We start from the raw sequence: 25,158 nt of genomic DNA, 5'->3' as shown, positions 1-25,158 counted from the left end.
TAGTCAACATATTAGACACCAGCTCCAAGGTGAGGCGAGCAGGTTCTAGGAGGCATTACAGCCTGCCTTCCTGGGAGAACATCACAGCTGGAGAATTCCTAGTGCAATGAAAAAGGGGAACGTACAACCAGCAAAAATAGTACCAAAGAGAAAACTATTTTTGTTGGTCAAAGCCATTTTTGCCACTTTCTTTCTCTTTTTTTTCTGAAGGCAGCCTGAAAACAAAGAAATAATGGGTCCTATGGGGGGGAGATGAAGTTGGATTCTAAACGTCAAACAGATCCTTAGGACAGATTAACCAAACCAGGGGTATTTGTCTAAAAAATTAATAGAAGTGAATGTGTGGACTGAACTCTGTATCACATCTTTATAGATATCTTCTATGGAGGCTGATCTCAGGTGGGTCAGCAACAAGTGATACAATCTGCAGTCCAATTAGAAAGGCTGTACTTAGCAAAGAGAATTTCCTGGATTGTTGGGATAAAAAAATGAAAAGCTGGGTGGATTTTCTAAGGGCTTCAGTCTGCTGCAGATAGAAGGCTTACTCTCTTTTGCAATTCCAACTATGCAAGGCCTGGTCTATCTTTTGGACATGTGACCCTGGTAAAAACATTCAAAAAATAATTGACTAGTTAAGGTGGAAATCTGACAATCTTAGGCAGAAATTAGGATGCATGCACAGAACTACCCTATTATGAAAACAATATAAGGCAAAAAACCACTGGGACCTGGAGCCCATTGACTTTGTGTGCCAAAGTGACCAATATAAAAAAATATAACCTTCCAGGTCAGGTACTTCAGCTCACAGGAGTTTATTGGCTTAAAGGGAGCTTTCGTTAACTGAGTGAATACCATGCTGAAGTCCCAAGGCACAGCCGGAGGCTTGATAAGAGGCTTTAAATGAAGCAGGCCACTCATGAATCTGACATCTAAAGGCTGTAAAGAGATGAGTTTATCTTTTACATAGTGGTGATAAGCACCTGCTGTACTGAGGTGAATTCTAATGGAGTTAGTCTTCAGACCAGACTGAAAGATGTAGAAGATATTCGAGCAGTTTTTTTGTGGAACAGGAGAAAGGGTTTAAGGCCTCTCTCTCTCACACCAAAAGGCAAACCACCTCCATTTAAAGCCATACAATTTCCTTGTGGAATCCTTTCTAAAAGCCAGAATTTAAGACACACCCTGAAAAAGGTTAAGAAAATTTAATGCTATACCTCCACATCCAGAATGAGAGAGCTAGGAACCTGATCTTTGGATGACACAATGTTCCCTGGGTCTCAGTGATGAGAGCTGAGGAATTCCCCAATGAACTGTTTTCACTGAAGGACAAATCCTGCAGGAGTGGAAACCAAATTGGTCTCGGCAAATAGGGATCTATGAGGATTATGGCACACTGGTCTCTTCTGAGTTTTAGCAAAGGCTTTGCCACTAGAGAAATTGGAGAATAGGCATATAGAATACCCTTTTCCCAGTCTAGGGATAGGATATACGAGGTAGTTTGTCTTGAATCCTGCTTCTGAAGTAGAAGTTTGGGATCTATTCAGATAAAACGCAAAGAGATCTACCACAAGTGGTCCCCACCTGCAGAATATCTGATTTCCTACTCACCTATCCAGGGACTATTTGTGTGGTCCCTGGATGCAACCCAAGCTGTCTGCCGGAACATTCTCCTTGCCTGCAGGTATGTGGTCCTTTGGACCATTCCCTCTGAAATGGCCTAAGTCCATATCTGGAGCTTCCTGACACAGGAAGTAGGAGCCTGTTCTTCCCTACTTGTTTACATGGAACCTTGCTACCTGATCCTCATTTTGAATCAGGGGAGAAGTAGTAAAAATAAAATACTCATTAAGTTGCTGGGAAGGGATTATGGGGTGGGGAGGAGAGGAGAGGGGAAGAGGGAGGGAAGTTCCCTCCCAGTCCATTCCTTAATTGGAGCGGACTGGAAGGGAACTGGGGGAGGCTTGATTGCGTCACCGCACGTAGTTAGCAAAAATTAGCCACCCCCCCCTGCGTGTGCGGCCATCCAATTTTATAACATGCACGTGCTGGTGAGCACTTTATAAAATCAGCGCATCCATGTGCTCATACTGGGAACTGTGTGCACGTGGACATGCGCTCCTTTTAAAATCTACCCCTTACTCTATGGCACCAAATTGAGAAGTGATCTTGACCAGTCAATCACCCAGTACGGAAATACATTCAAAGCCAATATGTGTAGATGCCCTGCAACCACTGAAAGACATTTTGTGAATACACATAGTGGTGATGCTAAATCGAATGACAGTATGTGATATTGGAGATATACTTCCCTACTACACATATGAGATACTTCATGTGACCTGGAAGAGATGACTGAGGGGGGATATGATAGAGGTCCTTAAAATCATGAGAGGTCTAGAACGGGTAAATGTGAATCGGTTATTTACTCTTTCAGACAATAGAAGTACTAGGGGGCACTCCATGAAGTTAGCTAGTGGCACATTTAAAACTAATCAGAGAAAATTCTTTTTCACTCAACGCACAAACTATGGAATTTGTTGCCAGGCAATGTGGTTAGTGCAGTTGAGTGTAGCAGGGTTTAAAAAAGGTTTGGATAAGTTCCTGAAGGAGAAGTCCATTAACTGCTATTAATCAAGTTGACTTACGATGGGATCTATTTAGTGTTTGGGTACTTGCCAGGTAGTTGTAGCCTGGATTGGCCACTGTTGGAAACAGGATGCTGGGCTTGATGGGCCGTTGGTCTGACCCAATATGGCAATTTCTAAAGTTCTTATGGATATAAGCATCCTTTAAATCCAGGAAACATAACCTGACCCCTTTTTAAAGAAATTTGAACTTTTCCTTTACCAGGAAATTGTTCTTAAATCCTTAGCTCTAGGATAGGACAATGTTTCCCTGTCTTCTTCAGAATCAGAAATACAAGAAATAAATCCTCACCCCACCCCCCCACCCCCATTCCCCTGGTAGCATGGGTTCAACCACATTGGTCTCTAAGAAGGAAGAAAGAGCTATTTGAAACTGTTCCTGATGTTGAGAAGCAAACCAAGAGCTTTTCCAATAAATGTAATCTGTATTCATTTTTTAGTATGTTGAGAACCCAACTATCTGAAGTTATGTGGGTTAACGGTTTACATAAAATCTCAATCTTTCCTTGAAAGGAAGGCTCTCTGGCAGATACTGGGATTCAGGTAACGCTTTCTTGGATGCAAATTCCCATCTGATCTTTTAACCGGGATACTGACTCTGGCTTTGGGGACCTCTGCTGTCTGGGATGAGAGTGAGGACCCTGCTGCTGACAAGGATGAGGGTACAGGAGATAATTCCTCCTTATTGCCCCACTCAAATATCCAATAGTTGAGGAGAGTGGGTCTGGAGTGGCAGGGGAGAGGATCTCAATCATGGCAAAATGATCTTTAATTTGAGCCACTGCTTCCTTGACATTATCTCCAAAGAGATTCTCTCCATAGTAGGGTATGTCAGTGAATCTTTCCTGCACAACTTGTTTAAGGATGAAGGCCATGGATCATGTGAGCCTGCAGATGCCAAAGCCTACTATAGAATCTCTTAATGCTACATCCTAGGTCAACCTGGCCATGTGTTTCCATACTTCATACTCTTGTACAGTAGTGACTCAAGGGTATCACACTTCGCCTCAAGGAGATGCTTGGACATGGTTATCTCTTTCAGAAGGTTTCACAGAAACTGGCCCTTGAAGAGCTGGAAGGCTCTGAGCAAAGCATCCTAATACATTTTCTTCTCAATACAGTCAAAAGTATGAGAATCCTTCTCTGGGGGCTCTGAACAGTGGGTTCAAACCTTTTGGCTTTTTTAAGAGCAAACTTGAGCATAACTGACTTATGAGGCAATTGTTGCTTCTTGCCTTGTTAACAGGTGACATGTTGGGTAATTGGGGGAAAAGAGGCAGGAAGGAGGGGCTCTTGCACATTCTTATCAGAGTCTCAGGATGGAATTTGTGGATGGACAGTGCCATGATATCCTTGGGGGATCCATGAACTAGAGGATGTCAAGCATTTTTACCATGGACTCTTTCTCCTTTTGTAAATTATTTTATTTAGATTTTTATATTCCACTTTTCGGCACTTCAAAGTGTATATCAATGCAGATTACATTCAGGTAATATAGGTATTTCCCTATCCCCAGAGGACTTACAATCTAATTTTGTACCTGAGGTAATGGATGGTAAAGTGACTTGCCCAAGGTCACAAGGTGCAACCCTGGTTTCCCTGGGTCATAGCCTGCTGCTGTAACCATTAGTCTTCTCCATCATTCTCTTTACAAAGTTGGTGGTCTTCTGGAGAAGACCTTTTCCATTCCTTGGAGGAGAGGGGTTTGAGGGGGTGACCTGTTAACTCCTTCAGATCTATAAGCATATCTATAGGAATACTCAAACTCTGAGATAAAATCATAGGTTTATGGTGTTAGCAGAGTGTGTATTTGGCTAGAAGACAAGGCCTCCGTAACAGTACCACTTGTGTGTTGACATTTAATCCCTGATTAACTTCCAGAACTTAAGGAAGCTTCCTCCTAATCTACACTTGAAATTGACAATGGTGCAGTGGTTCTAGACCTCTTTAGGAATCAGCAATGAGAGTATCCAGGAGGGGTTAGATCTCAGTTTGCAAGGCTATCAATGATGTTGATGTACTAGTGCTTGCAACTCTAAGGGATCCTTGGATCCTTCTATCCAGCTTCTCCTCGGAAACTGCCAATGCTGCTTGGGAAACAGGAGTGGTCACATCTTCTTGGGTCACCTAAGGGAAACTAGTGGCTTGAATCTAGACTCTTAGAGACTAATGCAGTTCTGGAGACTGAAGTGAGGATGATCTGTACTCTTTGCAGGAATGCTTCAGAGGATTTATGATCACCACCAAAATCTCCTTGTTCCCAGCATCGTGCACTAACTTTTGTGTGATGCCAGTACTGATGAAGTGGAATTCTTCACTTTCATTGGATGAGGAAGCTAGATGATGGTCTATCTCCTTGGCCTCTAGGAAAATTCCATGTCAACGGTGATGGATTCTTCTTCAATGTTGATTTACTGCCAGTTTCCCATGCAGCTCTCAGGCACTTTGATGCCAATGACTCTGATTCCAATGAGCTAAACTTGCATTTCCCGTCAGCTCTAAGCTAAAAATATGTCTTCTAGTGGTTATATCTCCCTGCATATGGAGCCTTCAGAGACATCGTGGTTACCCCCTAGGCAGTGCACACATCTGTCATAGGGATCTGAGATATATATTACATGACTGCACCAGGGGAACTTGTTAAAGTTGCTAGACCTCTTCTTTTTTAGGGGTATCAGTGATAAAAAAACAAACAAACAACTGAGGAGAAATCAAATGACTTGATTTTACTAACATAAACTAACTGATGTCATCCAATGCACCAATACCAATGTGCACAGTGGACATGAAAAATAGACACAAATGTTGCACCCCACAGAAAAATAAGAATTAAAAAGTGCCCCATGTGATATCTGTGATATGGGAAGGCAAGCTCAAACTCAGTGGAGTGTGGCAAAAGCTTCTAGAAGCTATTAAGTGCAACTCACTGATCCAGGCTCTATAAGATGATGTCACCCAGCTGTGAAGACTTACATGCCTGCTTTCCTCAGAGAAATATGTACTACATTAAATATGTACAAATTCCAATAGTATGCAGAAAAGCATTTTCACTTCCCCACCCCATTTCTGTGTAGCGTTCTGTCAAGAACACAGCTGTCAGGTTTACACTTCAGAATGGTCAGTGCTTTTAATAATCATGAAGCAATTCAGTTGTGTGGTATTTATACATTTCTTTTAGATCCCGTGTAGATGGAAAGAAGATTGAAAATCATCCACAGAATATGTTCTTTTGTCTAACAGCCCACACAAGTTGAAAGGTTCTTGGAACTTTGTACCTGCAGAACTTGCACCTCATTTTCAAAGGGAAACCACATGCCTTGTTTTCCTCTGAAAACTGTCTACAAGTACAAAGGACCCCCCCCCCCCCCCCAAGAGTTTGCACCTGTTTTCTTTGCAGGCTATTCCTTAATTGAAAATAATATATGTGGATTTCAAAATCCAATCTTCGAGCAGTATTTTTTCAACCCAGTCCTAAACAGGTCCCAGGAACACCTCCCCTCAATCCCGCTAAAAGTACGTGTTTTATGGAACACTAGAGAAGGCAATATCAGACTGCCAATGTAGCCAGGTAAATGCCTTTGAGAATTATCTTGTGCATTTACTTTTCTAACTAGAAGATATCATCATCATTAACAGAGAGAGTAAATTTAAGCAGAAAAGTTGGAATTAACACAGTCTTACAGATGCCAAAATCCAGACAGACACTTAATATTGTTCCTTTACAGTATTTTTTTACAAATCCAATTGCGAGAAGACATGACCTCACTGCAGGGCCTGAAATGAGAATGATTTGTCAAACACCTAAGTGACCACTGATTGAACCATAATCCCCCGCCCCCCCCCCCCTCCACACACACACTGGCATGTAAGAGTATAGGAGAAATAAATCATGACAACATCCATGTAGGCTTTATTATGGTTCCAGTCAGCAAAGATCCCTCAGGATAAAAAATATCTTGCTTACTTATTTATGAGACGTGACCTTCACTGAAAAATAAAATAGAAAAGCATGTCTTCAGCTTGGGAAGGAAGATTTCTTTTTAATTAGGTGCGCCTTCTAGCACCAAAGAAATATCCATTCAGTGATGAACTGGGAATTAAATGTAGGGTCTGGCTTGCTTATGCACCAATAAATTATGTAAAGCAAAAAACACAAGAGTGGGAGCATTAACAGAAAAAGAAAACATTGCTTCAATTGCATGTCTGTAAATCTCTCTGTCTCTTAGGAGATATTTAAAGGCAGCAAAATATTGGCATTTAAAATTTTGCAGAAAGACTAGATTCAGCTGCATACATCTATTGATAATTCTAATCATTTCTGCTCTTTCTTGCAATTTTTATTTCTTTTATGGAATGTGCAGCCATGACTATTTGTCTCATCTCCCCTACCACTCGTGTACTCTACCTAGAGTAAAAGAACCAGTCGGATTTTGGAAATGAAAAGTCAGACTTTCAACAAATATTTTGAATGTCTCCCATCTATTTCTGGTTCCTATCTCCCACATCAGCTGAACAGTTTTACCTTGCACCCTATCATATCTACTGTGTTGTAACTAGGCTGGCTTCTGTTGCTGCATTGGTTTCAGCCATGTCTCCAAGCTAGGATGCCCTTTAACAGTGCGACTGTAGCTAGAAAATGCCAAGTCTCTAAGCAAGAATACCCTATTAGTTGTGGCTGCACCCAGGATGGACCCATTGGGCACCCGCTGATTCTTTATGTTAGAATAGCTTTTACCAGCATATCTATACTCAGTGCAATCTCCTCCAGGTTCCTACCATGCCTCCAAGCTGCATATCCCCTACTATTTCAACTATACACAGTACATACCCTTCTAGTTCCTGCCAATTATCCAGGAAGCTCTCTAGTGCAGTGGTTCTCAACCGGTGTGTCGCGACACACCAGTGTGTCACCAAGAACATGTCGCCACACTTTCCGTTCCCCCTCTGACCCAGCTGCTCCCCCTCCCGAGCAAAATAGGTCCTCCGCCTGGACTTAAAATGCTGATAGCCCGGGTGGAACGCAGCAGGACAGCTGGAGTCAGCGGCACCGGCATGCTCTCTTCTTCCCCCCCACGTTCCCCGGAAGAGGAAGTGGTGAGCAGAGGGTGTGTGCGCAGGAAGAAGAGACTATGCTAGTGCAGGCAGCGTCGGCCCGAAGAACAGAAGAGAGCTGCGGCCTGAGGAATGAGCTGCGCGGCTCAGAGAAAAACAAAGAACGTCGTCAACCCCCGTGGGCGATGGGACTCCTTTCTCCGTGAGGGCTGAAAATGAAATAGGTTGCTGCTGCCTTTAGGGTTCGAAGTGGAGGAGGCTGCTGCTGCCACTGGTTTGGGGGAGGTGGGGAGAGTGAGTGAATGAGCAAGCATGTGTGTTTGAGATCCTGTGTGTGTGATTGAGAGAGCATGTATGTGAATGAGTGAGAGTCTGTGCATGTGAAAGAGAGTATATGTGTGATTGAGAGCTGATTTAGGTGAGGGAGCATGTGAGTATGTGATTGAGAGCCTGTGTGTAAATGAGAGAAAGAGAGAGAGCATGTGTGTCTGTGTGTGACTGAGAGCTGGTTTAAGTAAGGGAGCATGTGAGTATGTGATTGAGAACCTGTGTGTAAATGAGAGAAAGAGAAAGCATGCGTGTGACTAAGAACTTGTTTAGGTGAGGGAGCATGTATGTGATTGAGAGCCTGTGTGTAAATGAGAGAAAAAGAGAGAGCACGTGTGTCTGTGTGTGACTGAGAGCTGGTTTAGGTGAGGGAGCATGTGAGCATGTGATTGAAAGCATGTGAGAAAGATAGAGCATGTGTGTCTGTGTGTGACTGAGAGCTGGTTTAGGTGAGGGAGCATGCGAGTATGTGATTGAGAGCCTGTGTGTAAATGAGAGAAAGAGAGAGAGCATGTGTGTCTGTGTGTGATTGAGAGCTGGTTTAGGTGAGGGAGCATGTATGTGATTGAGAGCCTGTGTGTAAATGAGAGAAAAAGAGAGAGCATGTGTGTCTGTGTGTGACTGAGAGCTGGTTTAGGTGAGGGAGCATGTGATTATGTGATTGAGAGCATGTGAGAAAGATAGAGCATATGTGGTCTGTGTGTAATTGAGAGCTGCTTTAGGTGAGGGAGCATGTGAGTATGTGATTCAGAGCCTGTGTGTAAATGAGAGAAAGAAAAAGAGCATGTGTGTGTGTGTGATTGAGAGCTGGTTTAGGTGAGGGAGCATGTGAGTATGTGATTCAGAGCCTGTGTGTAAATGAGAGAAAGAAAGAGAGAATGTTTGTAAGCATGCAAATGAGAGTCTTTGTGTGAGAGAAAAAGACAGCATGTATGTTTGTGATTGAAAGCCTGTGTGTGTTAAGCCTGAAAAGATAGACAGCATGTGTGTAAAATGTGTAATTAAGAGCCTATATAAGTAAGAGAGAAAAACCACGTGTATATGTGAGCGATTGAGAGCCAGTGTGAGAGAGAGAGAGGAGAAAGTTGCAAGCAAACCATCCCTCCTCCTGCTAATTCAAAACAATCTCAGGGCACCTGGTTAACAAACGTTCTCAAGTATGCAGAGCAAAAAATTGTTTGTATCCTTATTAGTTTTCATTACTGGGTCTTTGTGTCTGCTATTCTGAAATATTTTATTGGTATCTAGAAATGTTTTATATGAGTTTTTAATTATTGGATATTTCATTCATTCACTTTTTTGAAATAATCTGTTCTTTTTGTTGGTATGGTTTTACTACTACTGATTTTATATTTATTGATTTGTTTTATAAGGATGGGTGATATTTCTTTTTTCTGGCTTGTTGCAGTTTCCAATTCAGTTTTTGTCTGCATGCTTCTAATTATGCGTTTTGGTCTCTTTATTCTTTGTTAGGTGAGGGTCAGCACATGTGATTCAGGTGAGGTTTTCTGCTGGTGTGTAGTTTCTGTATAGGGCTCTATAGCAGCCTGACTTGGTCCATTTTCCTAATAGGAGATGTATTGGTGTCTTAAGGCCTGGTATAATATTTTCAGTGTTGCCTTTTGCTGGAAATTGGTGCTATTTTGGTGTGGGATGTTTACCGTTTATGCAATTTCTGTTCAGACAGAGTACTTGTCTTTTTCTTGTGTCATTCTTAACAATAAAAATAATACTGGACCTTTATTTTTTTTATTTCCATCGTAAATTGTAATGAGCAGTGTGTCACACATGAGAGCGTGGTCTGTCAGGTGTGTCACGATGGGAAAAAGGTTGAGAACCACTGCTCTAATTGTGGCTACACCCAACATATGACTATTGGGTTCCCACAAGACTCTAGACCAGTGTTTCCCAACCCCCTCCTGGAGGCATACCTAGCCAGTCGGGGTTTTAGGATTGCACAATGAATATGCATGAGGCAGATTTGCATACACTGGTTCTTTAATGTGTGTAAATCTATCTCAGGCATATTTATTTTGGATATCCTGCAAACCTGACCAGCTAGGTGAGCCCTCCAGGAGAGGGTTGGAAGCACTGTTCTAGATTAGGATAGCCTCTACCAGGGTGCTTGCACCCAATGCACACCATCCTGGGCATCTACCATGCATCCAAGTAAGCATGTGTTCTACTGGAATGGCTGCACCCACTGCACACCACACAATGACCTTCCAAGGCCCCTGGCTGATGCTGTGTATTACACAACAGCCTGCTTGCTCATTGCCATGGCAGCACCTCTGACTCATCACACTGCATTCCAAGACAGTCTACTGTAAATAACAGAAAAAAATCCTTGCATTCTGTATGCCTGGTTGAAAGAATTCCCAGAAATGCTGCAGTGGTTAAAAACAGGGAAAGACTGGCTGAGAGAGCCAGCCTGTGTTTTTATCTTATCCATGCCTGATTACCTTATATGGTTCTGAAAGAACAGCAAAAGGTAGGCTTCAGCCACATCAGAATCACAACAGAGAGGATTCAGCTCCTATTATTACAGAGGAAGCAGGAATTATAGAAAAGCAAACAACAACACAGAGAGTGCACTGAGGAAGTTGCAGTTGTACCTTTTGAATCAGCCCGGTCTGCAGGAAAAAGAAAGTGACATCAGAACAGATCTCCAGTAATGTAAACCACTTTGAGAAAACCAGAAGAAAAGTATTGAAACCAGTGACAGTAAGCAGAAAAGCAGGCTGAATTATCCATGACTTTGGGGAGTTCCAAGCTGGAAGGTTGGCGTGTCTTCGCCTCCTGGGGGCAGTGTACCGCCTCTTCTAGTTTCCAATGATGCAATCAACCTGACCTGTGGTCGCAAACAGTCTCTCACTTGTCCTTGACAGAGGATGAGTCAATCCTCTCTACCTTCTGCGGCCACCTGCTGATCAACAGCGATGTAATGTGTAAGGCATGCAACAACGGTTGCATGGCGGCTCGCAAATGTCCATGATGAGTGCATCCCTCATAGTGCGATGGATGCTGCAATTGCTGTCTTGGTGGTCTCGGTGCAGCATCAGAATGCTTTGTGTTTGCTGGAGCAAGACAGGATGCACTAGGACCCGGAGCCTGGGCACTTTATCTTTAAGGACGCCCCAGTTGGGAGTTCTAGATTCTGATTGTACGCAGTGGTCACAGTAGGTTGGGCAGATTTGGGATCCAACGTGTGAAGTCGCCTTCCGTATTTGCCTTAAGCGGCTCCAGGAGAAGGTTGGCACAGCTATCGCCTGAGTAGGACGGAAAGCCGAGATAACCCCCGGAAGGGCGAGGACTCGTTCTTAGTGCTGCTCTGTTGCAGCGAGATTCGAGGAATGATGAAGCAGTGGAAAACGCCCATCATTCACTGACCCTCTTTCCTGAACTGAGGGTGACTTGGGTAGACATCCCCCCAGCATGATATCTCTGGTGACAGCTGTCAGACAATCCATACAGCAGAAACCTGGGTTGAGTCAGGCTCAGGCTAGAGTTTCACGGGACCATTCTCCTTGACTGCTGGTGTAACTGGAGGATCCTTCAGTAATTTGGAGTTCAACGCTAGGTATGACATCTGAGGAGATGATAGGCTGCGATGGCACCGATGTGCCCTGTCTGATGCTATTGCCCTTCTTGCTTGGCATGGGGGAAAAATCTTCTACATGCTTCCTGGATAACAGAAAAGGCTTGATCCATGTTCTCCACTCCAGCTTGCGTACTTGGCGCAATTAACATGGTAGTCCTTCCCAGCAGGATACTTACTGGAAGACCCCCCTATGCCGTACTTCTGGATCGGTAGGATCAGGTATGTTGATGTGTCCTTCATCCTCCCCAATGTTGGATGCTCTGAGGAGCGCATCGGGTGGAGGAAGGATCACCCTTCCAGACAGCAAGTCTCGTGTATGTCCATGGGCGTTAGCTTCCCAATGGGTGGACGAACCAGGCAAGCATCCCACGGTCTCCGACAGGGGAGTGCAATTTACTGCAAAGTTTTGGAGAGCTTTATGTCAAAAGTTTGACATTGCCTTGGACTTAACCTCTGCCTACCATCCTCAGTCTAACGGTCAGACTGAGAGGATGAATAGAACGCTGAAACAATTTCTGCGATCCTATGTCAATTCTAGACAGAACGACTGGGCTGAATTACTGCCTTGGGCAGAATTTGCCATCAACTCGCATCCTGCTACCTCGACGGGGTCTTCTCCCTTCCAGCTCGTCTACGGATGACAACCACTGCCTCCTCTGCCAATTCCATTGTCAGTGGCCTCTCCTGCTGCCCAGGCTACTGCAGCAGAGCTATCCCAACTGTGGAGAAAAATGAAGGAGATTCTCCTCAAAGCAGGAGAAAAGGCAAAAAGAACCTATGATGCTCATCATCAGAAGGCACCACAATTTCAGCCTGGAGACAAAGTCTGGTTAAGTACCAAGCACATTTGACTTAAACTTCCTTCAGCACGTTTTGCACCTCACTATGTTGGACCCTTTGCTATCCTTCGGTGATTAGGGAATCTGATGTACAGTCTAAAACTGCCTCCCATCAATGAAGATACACAATGCATTTCATGTATCTCTATTAAAGCCAGTGATGCTCTCTGAATTCTCCAGAAAGACCCCAGAACCTACCAGTCTGGATACTGAAGATGACATCGAATATGCCGTGGACGACATCCTAGATGTACATAAAAGAGGCAAGACATGGGAGTATCTCATCTCATGGGAGAACTATGGACCAGAAGAGAACTCCTGGGAACCACTAGCCAACATTACAGATAAAGAGATGGTACATCAATTCCACCCGGCACACCCACGAAAACCAGACTACCTGGAAGAGGTCTTGGAAGGGGCCTTTTGAAGGGGGGTACTGTTGCATCCATCAGTCGCAGATGGCTGCGACCGCTCTGCCTTACCTCTTTTCTCCCCTTTTTCCTCCTCCTTGGGCAAGATGGCTGCCTCCGGTGCCGAGTGCCTCGGTGTCTCCAGCTCAGCATGGGTGTTCCAGTCCACCATGCTCAGTCCCAGGGCCTCCTAGGGCGCGCGCACGCATTTTGCCTATGCTCAAATATACGTCATGGCGGGAACCTCGGGGCCGTCCCCACCGCATGACGTCAGTACCTCCGGGTATTTAAAGCCTCCGCTTCGCTACCACCTTTGAGTTAGCAAGGACTCTGACCGCTTAGACACCTCTCTACCTCCGGGCCTCGCTCCTCATGAAGCTCTTGACACCCGCTCCTCAGGGGTCTCTTGCTTCCAACCTCCCTTTGAGGCTTTCACTAACTAGACAACCGCTACTCGGGGGTCTTTCTCTCTCTTCTAGTTCAGGACCTCTGGACTACCGGGTACTCGCTCCTCGAGGGCCTATCAGTCTGTGTGTATCCTGCACCTCGGACCTTCGGTCCCATCATCCTCATTACCAGGAAGACGCTACACTACGCTCCTGTGAGTACCTCTAAGATCCGGTGCTCCAACTCCACCCACCAGGCTCGGCATTACCTGTATTGTGGGCTCCCACCTATCTTACATCAACAGCAGGGGAGAAAGACTGATAGTTCACTTTCAATGCATATCCAGCATAGCTCTCTGCTTCAACAGCAGGGGAGAAAGACTGATACTTCATTTTCAATGCATATCCAGCACAGCTCTCTGCTTCAATGGCAGGGGGGAATGAAGAAAACTGGATCTATATACAGACAACAACCAACAAGGACTGAATTACATAGTCTGGGTAAACAAATAAGCATGGGTGTAGCTTGCTTATTGTGGTGGTTACTACCCCTAACTAATTAAACTAGATATTTCACTTAGATGCAGTTCCAACACTGCTCTCTACATTAATAGCGGGGGTGGAAGGGAAATAGAACCAAAAGGTTACTAAGGGCCAAGAGTAACAGATAAGTATGAGAAAAAAAAAGTGTGAAAGCTTGCTGGGCAGACTGGATGGGCCGTTTGGTCTTCTTCTGCTATCATTTCTATGTTTCTATGCTTCAATGGGTGAGGTTCTACATCTGAGACTGTTGAACGTATTGGCACCTCGTGGACTTCAGTGCCTTACCTTCCGCTTCATATCATCTATCTACAGCAGTACAATAAAGCCTTCCATTCACTCTGTGTCTGCTATCTGCCTTTAGCCTATTGCTGTGGTTCCCCATGGGAGGAGTCATCTCCACAGCGACCAAGGGTCCACAATGCCACAAACACAACAGTTACATTATAAATCAGGAATTAAATCAGAACTGAATGCCTGAATTAAAATCAGGTGTTATTGCAAGTTAACAAATGATTGAAACATGGCTTAGTAAATGGGCCCTTTAGTGTTTTAACCTGGTGAGGGTTTTAACTTTGGATTTTTGTTTCCGTTTACTCCACTAAAAACTGTTTTAAGCACTGTTAAAGAGAGGGAGGCAGCATACTCCTGGAATATCTAAAGAGGATAAATAATACAGCAATAACACCATCCAGGAGAAATACACAATATTGACTGGCTAGGAAAGAGCTGGAGGACACACAGAGTGGCTAAAGAACATCACCCAGCCATGACATACAGCCACAATACAGCAAGATTGCTTTACATAAATGGGGTTCTCCATAGACATTAGGACAAATTAGCCATGACAAGTGGGTGCCGTCATCCGACGGTGCCGAATGTACCCATCTCTCTAGCTCAATAAAGTTTTACCACAGAACATGCACAGGACTTCCCATTCATATGCTGCCTCTTGAGCCTGTTTGTTGATTGCAGAGTTTTGCTTTAGCTAGCTAGTCGATTTTTCAGGGATGTGGGCATGCATTAAGCATAGCTAATTCGTCCCACTGTCTATGGAAAGCCCTATTTATGGCAAGCAAACTTGCTTTCTCCATAAACAAGCAGGGCTGAATTAGCCATTACCCAAGCTGAGGGTAATGGCTAAGGGATCTAGCAGATCACTTACTAAAAAAGCAACCCAGAACACTATGGAGCATGGCTTACTGGATGAAGAGCCTGCATAAAACTACTTGCCCAAAGCTACTGTCACTTCTGGAGAGATTGTCTAGACAATAATGGGATGTGAGGGTGTGACCTGACGACCAAGTTACAGCTTTGCAGATATCTTCAATGGACATGGCTCTTAGCTGAGCCACTGAGGTAGCCGTGGCTCTCACTTGATGATACTTGACAGAGTCTAGGATCGGGAAACCAAAGCCTTTTTATAGTCCAGTGAATGGAGGGTCTTCTCCCCTTTAAGTGAATAAGGTCTTTGATAGAACATGGGCAAAACAATGACTCGATTCAAATGAAATACTGAAACTACTTATGGCAGAAACCTGGGATGAGTACAGAGTACCATTCTAGTGTGGAAAAACTGTAGGTAAGAAGAGTAATGAATCAGTGCTTGTAGCATGTTGACTCTTTTAGCCGAAGTGGTCGCAACTATAAACACCAATTTCCATGTAATAAACTTTAAGGAAGCAGACGCCAATGGTTCATAGGGAAGCTTCATCAGTTGCACCAAGATGACATTGAGATCCTATGGCACCAGTGGCTTGGCAATAGGAAGTCTTGTATGTTACAAACCCTACATGAACTTCAAAACCAGAGGATAGAGATTGGCTTTCCATGTAATTGACAGTAGAAAGCGGTAATGACACTGAGAAGCACTTTGACCGACAATGTACTAAGTCCCCAAGAGAAGAAAGAGAACAAGTACTGAAGTAGATCTTTTGGAGGACAGACAAATGGGTACAAGAAGCCTGAATGACACCAAGCTGAAAAACCCCCCACTTCTATTTATAATTGAATACTCATCAGGTAGATGGATTCCTGGCCGATATCACAGTGACTCAACCTCCTTAGATTTATTTTATTTATTTAAAGTCTCTTTTATACCGATGACCGTTCACACATCGCATCGGTTTACAATTAAACAGTAACAGATGGGCGGAAACCCTTACATATAACATTGTAAAACAGCGTAACTTTTGGGCAGGGCCCTTACATGTAACTGATAAAAAGGAGGCTAAAACTTGGAAGGGTATAGAGCTGACTATACTGGGCAGAGTCCATGTAGTCAATAAATAGATACAGCATAATCACTATATACATATAATAACAAAACTATATACAATAGATAATGACATAAATAGCCGATTCAAAAGTATCAAAAGATAGTGGCAATGATGAAATTAACAAGCGCTCAACATCCATGCCATCAAACTGAGGAAGGGTAGATTCAGATGACCTCCTCTTGAGTTAGTAGATCTGGACTGGATGCCAGAGGGAAAGGTGGGTGGACTGACAACACATGAGGTAAGAGAAACAAACTTTCCTGGCCTAAACTGGAGCAATGAGGATAAGATGCACCCGGATTTTGAGTACTTCCTGCACCATCCTTGCTACTAAGTTAAGCAGAGGAAAATCAAACAGCAGATTCGAGTTCACAGCAGATCTGAACTTGCTTTGAAGAACTGAGAAAATCTTTTTGACTTTCCTGTTGCCCTCTGATGTGAACAAGTCAATTGATAAGTGACCCCAGAGGTCAAACAGCCTGTCTGCCACACCATGGTCCAGGGATCACTCGAGGGGGCGAAAAGCCCTGCTGAGGCATTAGTATATTGGAGATCCTAGGAAGTAAGTTACTTGGATATAATCACTGTGACTGTAAGCCCACTTCCAAATTCTCAGAGATTCCTGACAGAAGGTCCAGGACTCTGTACCCCCTTGTTTGTTCACGTACAACATTGCAGCTTGGTTGTTGGTGTGGATCAGAATACTGTTTCCCTGAAGGAGATGGCTTGTAGCTTCAAGAGGATGATCTGAACCAGACGTTCCATCACAGTCCAGATCCTTTGAGTTTGGAAGGAACACATGTACCACACCCCCTGGTGGATGTATCCATTGCTAACATTCAGGCCGATTCAGTAAAAACGCGGGAGAGCGGATGAACGCCCGCTCTCCTGGCGCGTGCACCGGCCACTCGCCGGTGCACACGATACAGTATGCAAATGAGGTGGTGCGGTAGAATCGGGCAAAAGGTGGCACTAGGGACACTAGTGCGTCCCTAGCGCCTCCTTTTAGCCCGGAGCGGCGGCTGTCAGCGGGTTTGACAGCCGACGGCTCAATTTTGCTGGCATCGGTTCTCGAGCCGGCTGACAGCCATGGGCTCGGAAACTGGATGCCGGCAAAATTGAGTGTCCGGTTTTCGGCCCGACAGCCAAATTAATTAATTAATTAATTAATTTTTTAGCTTTTTTTACTCTTCGGGACCTCAGACTTAATATCGCCATGATATTAAGTCGGAGGGTGCACAGAAAAGCAGTTTTGACTGCTTTTCTGTGCACTTTCCCGGTGCCGGAAGAAATTAGCGCCTACCTTTGGGTGGGCACTAATTTCTGAAAGTAAAATGTGTGGCTTGGCTTCACATTTTACTTTCTGTATCCTGCGCGCATACCTAATAGGGCCATCAACATGCATTTGCATGTTGAGGGCGCTATTAGGTGCCGCGGGTTGGACACGCATTTTCCTCCCCTTACTGAATAAGGGGTAAGGGAAAGCGCGCGTCCAAGAGCAGGCTAACAGTGTGCTCCGTCAGAGCGCACTGTACTGTATCGGCCTGATTACTTGATGAGGCAGAATTCGAAGAAAAACACCTATCTCCAGCAACTTTGGATCTAGTCATCAAAGGAAAGATGTTGTCATCTCCACAGTAACCTTCATGCAATACGACAAGGGCTAAAGCAGATAATCCCATTCAGGACCCAGTGAAGAATTCTCACATTGAGACGAGTCATGGGGACACCATACACCACTGATGCCGTATGCCAGAGGACAACCAAGATTGCCTGGGTGGAACTTCATCCCACTGTAGTAAATTCTGAATCAATGCTTGAAGACAAAATACCTGATATAATGGAAGGAACGTTTTCTCCTCCAATGAGTCTACCAATCTAATGAACTTGATTCAGTGGGTAGGAATGAGGATCAACTTGACAAAGTTAATTATGAATTCTAGCGTCTGAAGGAGCTGGATTCTCTTCTGCAGGGAGACTAACACCTTACTTGGGAAGGTCCCATCACCATCCAGTTATCCAGGAAAGGAAAGACACAAATTTCCTGGTAATGAAGGTATCTTTCCTTTCCTGGATAACTGGCTGGTTACTACAAGACATTTTGTCTATATCCTCGGGACAACCAAGAGCCTAAAGGGAAAAACTTTGTATTGGTAGAGAGAGGAATTTCCAATGAGACTGATGGATGGGTATGCAAGCATATGCATTTTTCAGATCCAGGGCACACATCCAGTCCTCTGCTTGAATGAAGAGCAGGATAGTGTGGAGGGAGTTCATTTTGAACTTCCCTCATAACAAGCTCTTGTTCAGTCTTTGTAAATCCAGGATGGGTATCAAACCCCCCTGATTTCATGGGAATAAGGAAATAGCGAGAGTAGAATCCCTTGCCAAGGAATTTGAGAGGGGCAGTTCTATCATCCATAGGTTGAGAAGGAACTCCATTTTGAGATGGAGTTGGTTCAAGTTAGATGGATATGGATTGAAGGCTAAAAACATTGGTACAGCACCAGAGGACAGGAGAAGCACAAAAAATAACCAGACTCCACGCTTCAAGGAACAGGTGAATCCTTTCCTCTACTGAAGAGGTCCAGCTTGAGGGCTGAATCTCATTAATAACTAGGTCTAGGCTTAGGCTGGGCTTATTGAGGTATCTTAGGCTCACATCTCTCATGTGCATGCCTGTACATCAGATGCTGATGTTGCGTTAATGCAGGTGGGATACAATACCACTGAAATTGGTGAAGGGGCATCTCTGGAAGGATGCCTAGAAGAAGGCAGCTGATTGACTCCTGTCAATATGGACTAAAAGGCTGCATGTTGCTCCTTAATCTGGGTGATGGTTTCTTTGACTTTATCACCAAAGAGATTGTCACTTGATCACGGGACAACGATTGACTTGTCATGAACATCCTCATGTAGGCTGCTGGTCTCAACCAAACCATCCAGAGTGCTTCAATGACTGCTGTAGTGTCAAATGATTCATACACTGATAAGAGGAGATTGCGGTCACATTCTTCTGCACCTAGAAGAGCTCACTGATAGCCTTCCCATTCCCATCATGAGATTCTACCAGAGGCTTCAGCTTGTCAATGTAGTCATGTAAGTATTGTACCATGTTTAAGTGATGGGCCGCAATGTGGGCACTGAGCATCGAGCTCTGGAAGACTCTCTTCCCGAAACTGTCCAACAGTCTATGGTCCTTAACCAGAATGGTGTTGGAGAAGATTCTAGTCTTTTTAGCTTATTTTAGTACTACTCTACTACCACTGACTGGAGCAGTGATTGAATTACCCAAACCCCAGTAGCCTGCTGAACTCTGGTTCAGTTTCCTGGCTTCTGGGGGACAAGAAGCTGGATTCTCCCACATTTTGATTTATAAATCTAACAGGACTGAATGACTCGGGATTGTTGCAGGTTTGAAAGGTGTTTCCAGAACCTGAAGTAGCTTGAAGACTTTAGCATGGGGATCTTTGTACCTATGGATGTTGACTTTGATCACCTTGCCCCATTTGTCCAGGAACTTACAGTATGACAAGTCTTCTGTTGGAGATGAATGACCTGGCAGGTCAGGTAAAGGGTCTGAGGGAATCTCGTAGACCTTTCCTCAGAACAAAGAGATAGAGGGATACTAACCCATGACCCTGATAATGTTAATGGCGATCAAGAGGGAGTCCTCAGTTATCTCAGAGAGGAATATTCCTGAGGCATGCACCATACAGTGGTGTCCCATGCTTCATCCTCAGACTACCTAGATTCCTACATGAAGACGGATGGTATGCTGAACTGATGAGGGACAGAGCCCACCACTGGGACCTTTGATAAGAGTTCCTGAGATGTGGAAGCGAGAGCAATTCCCCCTTATTTATAACAAAGACATGCTAGAAGGATTACAAGGTTACAAAAACCTTTAAAAAAAGACAAAACTTAACAAACAATTATATAATGCAAGACTACACAATGCATAAAATATGACTAATGGCATAGCATATACTATCACAGGAAAGCTTCCATAAATAAAAAGGTGTTGTGTTTGGAGGTCTGCAGGGACTGGCCTTCCAGCTTCTGATGTTGCACATTCTCCCCGGTGCCTGAGAGGAAGGACGCCACCGCTGAACCATGCGGCAGGATGCCATCATCCTCAGCTGGCCCTGCCCCTACAATGGCACGTGCATGCCCAACGCTTTACTTAAAGAGCCCATGGCGAGAAAAGGCTCAAGACACTATTTGATGACATCACCACTTTGGCTTCTCCTGACAGTGCTCCACTGCCTTGGGAACAGGTCTTCCTACTTGCTAGTAGTGCATGTTGTCACAGCATCTCCTGTCTTTGGTCCCTTCGCTCATTGTCTTCATTCTTCAATTCCAATGTTCCTTGTCTTCGTCAATCAGTTCGAGTGTTCCAAGTCTTCATTTCCTTTCCATTTCCTGTGTTGCCTGCCTGGTTTCTCCTTACCCTCCTGCCCTGCCTATCCATCTCGCCTTTTCCTTTGGACAGATACCTGGTACCAACCACGGACATTCTTGAACACTGCCTGGATATTTTTGATCACTGCCTGACTCCTGGATACTCTTGTACGCCACCTGCCACTAATCTTTGCCTGCCTTCAGATACCCTCATCTATGCCTACTCTGACCCAGCAACCTCGATGGGTTTTACCACCATCAGCAGAGGCCCCCACCTAATGCCAATGGCCCTGTTCTTTGCAAGAGGAAAAGGTTAAATGGTTGAAAATCTCTGAGTGCAGACTGAGCATGAAAAGCCAGCCTTCTGAATCCTCAGGATACCAGAGGCAAGAAAAAACAGGTAAAAACATAGTAACATAGTAATAACAGCAGAAAAGGCTCAACCCGAGGGGAACATGGGCTGGTAAAGGCAAAGCTCCAGTTTGGCCTCTGCTTTATCTAGGTCCGCCTGCCGAGGGTGGGGGACCTGCAGGGTTCCTCCCAGCAAGTTGTGTCAACCCCGCCTCAGTCTAAGGGTCCACGAACTCAACAAATGCTTTTAAGCATCTTTCTAAACTGTAAATAATCAGTGCATATATGGATATTTTCAGGCAAGGCATTCCATTTAATGGGATCAATAATGGAAAATGCTTGTCAGTGTGTCCCTTGCAGGCGAGCAAACCTTAAAGGGAGGACTGATAGAAGCTGTTTACCTGACAAACACAAACTTTTCAGCACTAGCCAACAAATGCACAATGCTTCAGTTTTTGCCTGAAATGAGAAACAACTGATTGGCACACAACCAAGATAATAACATTCAAAGACCTAACAGCTGATAAAACTTTACCCACCAAAATGTACCAGAAAACAAAGCTGTATACCATCTGCATAAAATCTAAAAACCAAACCACGCTCTTCCATTATATTGCCCAAGGGCTGTAAATATATATTGAATAGTGTTAAGGAAAGGGCTACCTCAATATCACCCCAATCCAATTGATCATTACTAGAGCTGACCTGTAGCTGATACCTGGATAAGAACGAACAAAACCAATCAAGTACCTTTCCATGAATACCACTGCAGTCTATCAAGCAAAATGCAATGAGTCACCAAATCTAATGCAGAAGTTCCCCTTGAGGGAACTAATTCAACATTCTGGCAGAAGAGATTGAAGTGTACCCTCCATATCACTAACAAGGTGAAGACAGTCTTCACTAATTCAGCCACCTTGTCTATCGACTGTTGTGTCCTTTGACTTGGCATTGAGGAAGAGACATCCTCCTCTGAAACCAATATAGGGTCAACCTCCTGTGAAGCTACTACTGGACTTTAAGCGTGAACCCCTTCCTGAGTTAACTGTGCTGGTGGCTGTATAGACAGCAGAGGTACAATAAACATATTGGATCTGGAGTCTCTGAATAAAGCCCACAATCAAGGAGGTGAGAAGGAGGTAAGAATGCCAACATGAAGTAAGGTAACTGTAAGGAGTCTCCTCCATTACTTATCAAGGCCTGTTCTTACATTACGTTTGTAGGTCACTAGCTCCTGCATCAATGGCGCCACGGACCAGTACGCCGAGTCTGGTACATCAATAGCATCAAGGCAGGATGTATCAATGGAGCAGAGGTCTGCTGCGTCAATGGACTTGAGACCCAATGTACTGACAGCACCAAAGCCTGGTGCATTGATGATGCATGCTTTGGCATCGACTGCAATGCTAGCTCCGACAAATGGTGCTGTTTTTTCTTCTGCACTGACAAGACCCATCAAGAGGGGGAAGAAGCCCATAGGTGAGTCAAAGGGCTCACTGACCCCTGTTCTTCACACTTCCATGTCTTGCTTGACCCCTGATCTATGGTGGATCTGGAACCTGGTGCTATAGGTGGGGGCATTTTGCTTGAGGAACTTCCGTTCAACTAGGCATGGAGTGAGCCCAAAGAGGCCCCACCCTGAAAGGAGGAACAACTCTGACTTTTCACCAACCTGTGAAGTTGTTCCATCTTCAGGCCCTAATCCTCTAGGTCCTCAGTGACATCTGACCACAATCATAGCAGTTAGCTGAGTCACTATTGTGTCACAGGCATCACTCACAGATGTCATGGTCATTGGAGATGGACATCTTGTGGCCATATACACAGTCCTTGAAGCCAGATATATTTTTTGAGAGTTTTATTTTTTTCTGTATAGCACTAAAAAGTACTGTTGAGGGGTTACAGAAGCAGCAAGGCAACTCGAAAGCAAGTTAGATAAAGCAAACTTTATATAAAACAGAAAAAGACAAATTAAGCAAAGAGAGAGAGTACATAACTTTACAGAAGCTCGGACCAAAAAATGACTGATGGGCTCACAAACCAGCACGCATGCAGGAACTCCCTTACATTAACAGTAGTAAAACGTTACTGAGCTAATTCAGCCCTACTTGTCCACAAAGAACTGAAACAAGGATGCAAAACAAATAAGCTTTGTCAGAAAGAATTTATAGTCTATATGTCTCCAAAGAAGAGAGAGAGAATTCCTAATAGGAAGAGATTTAAAATTTGAACTGATTAATAAATATTCAGCTGGAGAGAAATGTTGTATGATGATGAAAATTAAAAGGGGTAAACATTTATTAGTTAGTCTATGACCTGAATGTAAAACTTCTTGTTACTATTAGAATACAGCTTCACCAAGATTTGGAACGCTAGTTTAGATATATCAAAACTACTTAGTTTCACAGAAGACAATATTCAAAGCCAATGACACTGGTAGTCATTTACCCAGGTAAATTGGCTGTCTGAAAATTTCCCTCCAGTTAAAAGTACACGTGTTTCTAGAATTCAAATCTTAGCCGCATTTGGGAGATGCATTCCTGGGAGCATATTTAGGATGGGATCAGAAAATATAATGCACAGATTAAATCTATGTGGGTTATTTTCTTTTAGAATTCTACCTATATGAAAAAGTAGGTGTAAAAGTCCGCAGGAACATCAACTGGCTCATGTAGTCTGTCCAATGACAAGAAACCAGTTATTCCTGTCCACACTGATAAGAATATATACCAGCTGCCAACCATAAAATGTGACCATTTGTAAGATATCTCTCCTTATCCAGGAGAATTCTTGAGATCTGACATCTTGAAAAAGGACAGATTAACAGCACTTCTGTCTTAAATCGTCCGTAGGATAACAATTTCAAAGTCTCTGTTCCAGATATATGATGCCAAACAATTTCCTTTTCAAGGATGAATAGCATCAACATTTGTCATACAACAAAAGGGTGATTTTCTCAACCACACACACACACACATATATATATATATATATATATAGATGGGGTAGATATTCAAACATAGCCAATTAAATAAGTAAGTTAGTTGGATAAGACTTATCCGGCTAACTTACAAGGGATATTCAGCGGCATGGCAATACTACTAAATATCCACGAATGAATTGCTAGTTTTACTTCCATTTCTGCAAAGCCAGCAGCCCTCCATTATTTATTTATTTATTTATTTATTTTTAAGGAGAAGGTTATCTGGGGCTCAGAGGAGCTGTTTATTCTTGCTCTGCCAATTCTATCAGCTCCAAAGTCTGATGGCATTGAATATTGCCTGTGAAGTTTGTGGAACCTGGCAGTAGAAGTGGTGGCATTGACTTACAGGAGAAGAAGGCCTGTGGCTGTGATAGGAACTAGTCCATATCATCAACATAAATAAGGTTTATAATTTGTAGCCATATCTTATCAGGTCTCTTAACTACTATTACTTTCATGAACTCTGTATCAGAAAGAATCAGTGTTACCCAAATTTACATCCGTTGCCTCTCGCCACAGAATAGGCCCCAAGCAGGATCAGCAATGGACACCTTCAGTTATCACTCATCTCTACTGGTTCAATAAGAGAAATTCCCTTAAAATCTCTACACTGACTTTTATTGTATATCAACTCCTCCCTAATGAGAAAACTCTTTATTACTTATCTTAAGATTGAAATCATAAGGTCCTACTGTTTATGAATGGATTGAGATGGATTGAGATGGAGCCCCATCTCATTCCATTCATTTTAAGATGAATGGATTGAGAAAGAACTCCACAGTGATCAAGTGGAGTATTCACAAACAGTTGGACCTTATAAATTAAATCTTAAGATAAGTAATAACAAATTTTCTCAATAGGGAGTTCTTAATATACAATAAAAGTCAGTGTGGAGATTTTAAGGGGATTTCTCTTACAGATCCAGCAGATGAGTGATAACCGAAGAGCTTATGACCCATTTTGTGGCAAGAAGTGATGGATGTAAATTTAGGTAACAGATTCTCTCTGATGCTTTGTTCATGAAAGTAATAGTAGTTAAGAGATCTGATAAGATTTGGCTGAAAATTATAGACCTCTTTATTTATTTTGATAATAAGGAGTGGATAAAAAGAGGTCTCTGCTTAGTTATAAAGGTGACAGGAGCCAGGCCATGGAGAGCAGTGAGGGGGAGCCACTCGGGATAGCAATCTCTATGTTTCCAGGAGTGGGTGCAGTGTGAGGGTCAGTGGAGAGGCAGGGCTATTGCTATACTACTGATGGTACTGAAAGGAGACCCTGGAATGACCTGCAAAAGCTTTAGGGGATCATGGGCCAACTTGGAAGTGCTGGACAACTACAACA

General features: G+C 43.7%; 1 protein-coding gene across 2 annotated transcripts in view; it reads right to left on the bottom strand.

Moving 5' to 3' along the window:
* The window catches only part of RNGTT (RNA guanylyltransferase and 5'-phosphatase), a 1,209,919-nt gene that overhangs the window by 310,764 nt on the left and 873,997 nt on the right, over positions 1-25,158 (bottom strand). The gene's annotated exons all lie outside the window — the stretch shown is intronic.

The sequence above is a fragment of the Rhinatrema bivittatum genome, chromosome 3, assembly GCF_901001135.1.
Source record: "Rhinatrema bivittatum chromosome 3, aRhiBiv1.1, whole genome shotgun sequence".
Lineage (NCBI taxonomy): Eukaryota > Metazoa > Chordata > Amphibia > Gymnophiona > Rhinatrematidae > Rhinatrema > Rhinatrema bivittatum.
This window is presented reverse-complemented; position numbering and strand designations above follow the sequence as displayed.